Raw genomic sequence first — 6,775 nt, 5'->3', positions numbered from 1 at the left:
TGTGCGAATTCATCGTGGAAATCCTTTCACAATGAACCCATATCAGTTCACCACGTACATTTTAAATATATTACAACTTTTTTTCTCAATCGTATCTCAATGAAGCTGGAAAAAAGTTGAATTTGTTACCATTATCGGATCAAGATCCCCCACTTTCACACCTAATTTTGAATAATCATGGCTCATTGATTTCAACCACCCTGTAGAAAAATAAAACATCTTATTGTATTTTATGATGTCAAGTGCAGAATGGACAGTAGGTGATATGCTGAAAGCAAACTAAAGAGACATTTTCAAGATGTATTTCAGGCTTTTCTTTTCCAAACTGTGGTACTTCCTTTACTTCCCTGCCACTACAATTTTTTTTTTTCATTTATCAGAAAATACCCTCATTTCCAAGTGCCCAATTAAAACGGAGAGGAGTGGGAAACTTTAGTTGTTTGTCTTGTGGTCTGGATCCATCAGAAGTCACTCTTTGTTTTTGCGGAAATTATTATCATTGGAAAGAAAACCTCATATCAGGTAAACGTCGTCAGAGATCTCGACACTTCCACATACACTAGCATCAAACCGGCCTTGAGAGCCTAGCTTCACTTCTCTCTCCTATACAGCTACATTTCTTTACAGTCGCACCTATTAGTACTGTAATTAAAAAATATATATATTTACATATATATATATAATTTTTTTTTTTTTTTTTTTTTTTAGAGAGAGAACGAGTGGGGGAGACAGGCAGAGAGACCGAGGGGGAGGGGGGAGGGAGAAAGAAAGAATGTTAAGTACGCTTCACGCTCAGCGCAGAGCCACAGAGCCGGTAGCTGGGCTCAATCCCAAGACCCTGAGATCATGACCTGAGCCAAAATCAAGAGTCGGAGGCTCAACCCATTGAGCCACCCACAGGCGTTCCTAATGAAGGTTTTTTTTAAACAAGTAAAGAAGGAAAAGAAAAAGAAAAGAAAGGTCAAACGCTAATAGCACCTGAGAACGGACTTAACTGCAACTGTTAGACATTTAAGGGGGGAAAAAGTGGCAACCTTTAGAGCCGCATTACGGAGGATTCTGGGAAGTGTAGTCCAGGCCTGGGGGAGTCACAGCCACTGCCACGGAAAGAAGCTATAAGCCCTTTGTACCGCAGGGGGTTCTGGGAAGAGTAGTCTAGGGACGGTGGCCGACAGGGCACTTCCGCCCTGGGAGGGCGAAGCCGCGTTCATCGGTACCTTCTGGGAGGTGAGTCGGTGCCGAGCCCCTGCGTCTCTGCCAAGCTTGCCCGGGCGCGGAGCCCGCAGGTGCCGCCCTCTCGCTCGGGGAATAGAAGAGGCATAGAAGCCGCTGAGGGCCGGGGCGGCGGGGTGTGTCACCTTGGCGTTGCGGGCGGGCGGGGGTCGCGACCTCGGTTTCTCTCGCCTCCCCCACTCCTACACGCTCTGCCGCCTTCTAGCGACATTTCGCGGACTTGTTTACTTTCTCCATTTGTCCTCTGCAAAGTGGAATTAAGGGTAGTACCTTCCTAGTAGGCACTAGTGTAGTGGGGTTTAGGTGAAGTAAGTAGATGTAAGAATGTTCGAAAGCGATCCTGGCACAGGGACGGTGGCCGGTGGTTACCAATCTAGGATTTCTTTCCAAGAAGCGCTCGGTTCCTGGAAGCTTGTGAGCCCGGGGTGAGTTCAGCGCTGCAGCGTCACTGGCCCTTCTCTGACGCCTGCACGAAGCAGGGCCCTTTAGGATTCCTCTTGACTCTTCACTACCCCACCCCACCCCCTTTTTAAAAGAAGGGCTGGCCTCACTCCCAGCTCGGGCCTGTGATTGTCCTCCGTGATTTATCCTGGACCAGAGACAAAATTGTGATCTCTCCCAGCCTCCCTTCCTGTCTCTGCCCCAAGTTCTCAGAGGGTGCAGAGGAGAAGTGACCCCCAGCGTCCTGCTAACTGGAAGAGCGGACCTAGGCCGGCCGACTCCATTTTGTTCTGTGTCCTCCATCTTGAGTGACTATGTCCCCGACGTGGCCCCCTTTCCGGGAAAACCACAGAAAGAAATTCCCCGCTCAAACCTCAGACCATGCCTACTCCCCTGGAGTAACTTCCCGCTCACCCGTTCAAACTTCCCGTTCAAATCAGGCACGGCAACCTGCGCAACGGGACTCTGACCCTTCCCCAGCCTCGGCTAAGGCCATGACCATCACCCCACCAACTGCCACTAGATCCCTATAAAACCTTTGTGCTTTTGAAACTCGCTCTCTCTCCGGCGTCTCACCGCTGTGTCGGTGCAGGTAGGGGATTGAGCTCGAGCTAGCTCGAATAAAGGCTCTTTGCTTTTGCATTGGACTCGGCTCCCTGGTGGTCTTTGGGGAATCACGAATTCTGGGCATAACATTTGGGGGCTCGTCCAGGATCCCCCGAGGGACCCCCGACCCGGAGAGCCTGACTGGCCATGGTTAGTGTCTGTTCGTTCCCTGTCTCTTCTATGTGAGCTCATTTCTGAAATTCTGGTAGTGCCTGGTGCGGTCTAAGTGGATGCACTGGAGGACCACGGGCCGGGAGTTCCGGAAGACATTCCGATCCTCCCTTCTGGAGGGACGTGGATTCCCCTCAAAGGTCTGAGACGAGGCGGGTCGCTCCCGCCGGTCAGCATGAGGCCGTCGTCTAGCTTTCAGTTTTGCTTCCATGGAGTTGGAAGACAGTTTCTAGGGGCCCTCTGTTTGTCTGTTTCTGTGTTTCTCTGTTTTGTTCTGTGGACTTACTGGACGGACGTTATGGGACAGACTCAGACTACTCCTCTAAGTATTATGATTGATCACTTCAAGGATGTCAGGGGAAGAGCTAACAACCTCAGTGTGGAAGTCCGAAAGGGTCGGTGGCAGGTTTTTTGTTCTAGCAAGTGGCCAGCTTTCAATGTCGGATGGCTGCCAGAGGGAAACTTCGACCTCCCTACCATCCACCGAGTCAGGGGTATCATCTCTCGGCCTAAGACGGGCCATCCTGATCAGCTCCCTTACATTACCACTTGGCAGGACCTTGTAGAAGACCCACCCTCTTGGCTTAAGCCCTTCCTAGCCCCACGCCCCTCTGGAGCCGAAACCCATTCTTGCTTTGCAGGGGACAGAGAAGAAGGAGAACAAGAAAAGTCTTATCCAGCCTTCAGCACCCCTCTACCCTGTCCTACAAGGGGGGACTAAAGAAGAATTATTTTTTTCCTCTCCTGTATAACCCCCCCTAGGATGCCGGAAGAACACCATCCTCCCCCTCCAGGGGAGGCAGATGCTGTTCCGAGAGCGGGAGGCGGAAACGCTCCAGTGGGAAGCCTGCCCTTTACCAGACAAAGGGCTCAGAGGGAGAAATCCGCCTCTGCTGCTGACTCTACTATTCTGCCTCTGCGAGCCACCGGACCCCCAGACGTGGAGGGGAATCAGCCCCATCACTATTGGCCTTTTGCCACTAGTGACCTCTACAATTGGAAAGCTCAGAATCCTAAGTTTTCCGAGAAACCGGCAGGGCTTATTGATTTATTAGACTCTGTTGTTTTTACCCATCAGTCCACATGGGACGATTGCCGGCAGTTTTTTCAGGTCCTGTTCATGACTGAGGAAAGAGAAAGAATCCTCAATAAGGCCTGAAAACTAGTTCCGGGCGCAGACGGGAATCCCACCACCAACCAGGCTCAGATAGATGCCTCCTTCCCCTTAACTTGGCCCGAGTGGGATTTCAACAGGGCAGAAGGTAAGGAGAGGCTCCGGGTCTACCGCCAGACTGTAATGGGGGGTCTCCAAATGGCTGCTAGGAAGCCAACCAATTTGGCCAAGGTAGGAAATGTGCAACAGGAAAAAGATGAATCTCCAGCTGCCTTTTTAGAACGGATCATGGAGGCATTCCGTACCTATACCCCCATGGATCCAGAGGCTCCGGAAAGCAAGGCAGCTGTTATCATGGCCTTTGTAAACCAGTTGGCCATAGACATTAGGAAAAAATTACAGAAAATAGATAGACTAGGAGAAAAAAGTCTGCAGGACTTACTGGTGGTAGCCGAAAAGGTATATAATAACCGGGAGCCTCCTAAGGACAAGCAGGCTCACGCCATGGCAGCTGCCAGCAGTAAGCAGACTCGAGACCTGGCCAGAATACTACTAGCTACCACTGCTGACTTCCCCGAGGAACGAGACCGCTGTCTCTGGCAGCTGGAAGACGACTCAAAAGGAGGTAAAGGAACCACCAAGGGGGGAAGCAGAGGCTGCAGAAAGATCAGTGCGCATACTGCAAGGAGATGGGGCACTGGGCCCAAGATTGTCTGAAAAAGGCCAGCGGGAAGGGAAGCAAGACTGATAAAGTAAAAGTCTTAGAGCTAGATGAGCTGAGTGATTAGGGGAGTCGGGGTTCGGACCCTCTCCCCGAGCCCAGGGTAACTCTTAAAGTGGAGGGGACCCCTGTTGACTTCCTTGTTGACACTGGAATGCATCATTCGGTCCTCTGCACCCCACAAGGAAAACTAGCCAGCAAGAAGTCCTGGGTACAAGGGGCGACTGGTATGAGCCAGTATTCATGGACTACCCGAAGAACAGTAGATTTAGGAATGGGCCGGGTATCCCACTCCTTCATGGTAATACCAGAATGCCCCTACCCGCTGTTAGGACGGGACTTACCAAGATTGGAGCTCAGATAACTTTCAGACAAGGGGGGCCTCAGGTCACTGATGGCAAGGGCCACCCCATCCAGGTCCTGACCATGAAACTAGAGGATGAATACCGCCTCCACTAGGAGGCTCTCCCGAGAGAGGATAATATAGACAGATGGCTACAAGAATTCCCCTCGGTTTGGGCAGAGACTGGGGGATAGGACTAGCCACTCACAGGACCCCAGTCCTGGTAGAGCTCAAGCCAGGAGAAGGTCCGGTAAGGATCAAACAATACCCCATGTCTCGGAAGGCCCGGAAGGGGATCCAGCCACACATCCGGAGACTATGAAGCCTAGGGGTACTAGTTCTTGCCAGTCTGGAACACCCTCCTACTGCCGGTCAAAAAGCCTCACACAAATGACTATCGACTGGTACAAGACCTCTGGGAAGTAAATAAGAGGGTCACGGACATACACCCAACTGTTCCCAACCCATATACTCTCTTGAGCTCCTTGGCGCCCTCCAGGGCCTGGTATATTGTACTAGATTTAAAGGACGCCTCTTCGGTCTGCCGCTGGCACTCCAAAGCCAACCCTTGTTCACCTTCAAGTGGCATGATCCGGAGGAGTGCTACAGCGGACAACTCACCTGGACACGGCTGCCTCAGGGGTTCAAAAATTCGCCCACCATCTTCGACGAGGCACTACACGAGGACCTGGGTCCTCGTGAGTACAGAAAGGAGTACCCTGGCCTCACCCTTCTACGGTACGTAGATGACATCCTGATTGCTGCTGAGACGGCCGAGGACTGTGAGCGAGGGACCCAGGACCTGCTGGCTACCCTGGGGGCCTTGGGGTACCGGGCATCCACGAAAAAGGCTAAGATATGCAGGGAGAGGGTAAGTTACCTGGGATACATCCTGGAGGGCGGACAGCGGCGGTTATCAGATGCCAGAAAAGAAACTGTCCTGAAGATTCCTACTCCCACCTCCCGAAGGGAAGTAAGGGAATTCCTAGGATCGGCCGTCTACTGCCGCCTCTGGGTTCCGGGTTTTGCTGAGATCGCCAGGCCCCTATATGAAGCTACCAAAGAGTGGAAAACATTTGAATGGACTGAAAAAGAAGAAACTGCCTTTAATCAGTTAAAAAAGGCCCTCCTAGGTGCCTCAGCCCTGGGCCTGCCAGACATTACGAAGCCCTTCCACCTCTTTGTAGATGAACACAAGGGAATAGCAAAAGGGGTTCTAACTCAAGCCTTAGGCCCCTGGAACCGCCCCGTGGCTTACCTGTCCAAAAAGCTAGGCCCAGTGGCTGCCGGCTGGCCGCCATGCCTAAGAATTATTGCGGCGACAGCACTCCTAGTCAAGGACACAGACAAACTGACCCTAGGACAGGAGATCTGGATCACGACCCCACACGCCATTGAAGGGGTCCTGAAACAGCCTCCTGATAGATAGATAGATGAGCAACACACGTATGACTCATTACCAGAGCCTCCTACTCAACCCTCCACGGGTGCAGTTCTGCCCCAGTGCAGCCCTCAATCCTGCAACCCTGCTGCCTGACCCTGACCTAGATGCTCTACCACCTGACTGTGCGGGGATCCTGGAGCAAGTACATGGATTCCAGACGGATCTGACCGACCGGCCCCTCCCCGATGCTGAGGCTACTTGGTTCACTGACGGCAGCAGCTTTGTGCGGGATGGACACAGGTATGCGGGTGCAGGGGTGGGCACTGAAATGGACACCGTATGGGTGGAGGCTCTACCCTCTGGAACATCAGACCAATGAGCAGAGCTCATCGCCCTCACCAAGGCGCTGATGCTGGGAGCTGGAAAACGGCTTAACATCTACACAGACAGCCATTATGCATTTGCCACAGCTCATATTCATGGGGCAATTTATCAGGAGAGGGGGTTACTGACGGCAGAAGGACTGACTATAAAAAATAACCAGGAGATACTTGACCTGCTTACAGCCTTATGGCTTACTGCCAAGCTGGCCATTATCCACTGCCAAGGACACTAGAAAACTGATAACCCAGTAGCTTGAGGTAATCAAAAGGCTGACCAGGCAGCCAAGGCAGTAGCCCTTACTTCAGTCCCCACCATGACCATACAACTACCGGACCCGGGAGGCCCGGTTTTACCAGACCAGCCCAAATACTCCCAGGA

General features: G+C 52.1%; 1 pseudogene; it reads left to right on the top strand.

Moving 5' to 3' along the window:
* The first annotated feature begins 1,202 nt into the window (after window positions 1-1,202).
* On the top strand, window positions 1,203-5,099 carry LOC102960451 (annotated as a pseudogene).
* Window positions 5,100-6,775: the final 1,676 nt, after the last annotated feature.

Source organism: Panthera tigris, chromosome E2 (assembly GCF_018350195.1).
Source record: "Panthera tigris isolate Pti1 chromosome E2, P.tigris_Pti1_mat1.1, whole genome shotgun sequence".
NCBI classification, from domain to species: Eukaryota; Metazoa; Chordata; class Mammalia; order Carnivora; family Felidae; genus Panthera; species Panthera tigris.
Note: the sequence above shows the minus strand (reverse complement) of the source record. Positions and strands in the feature narration are given on the sequence as shown.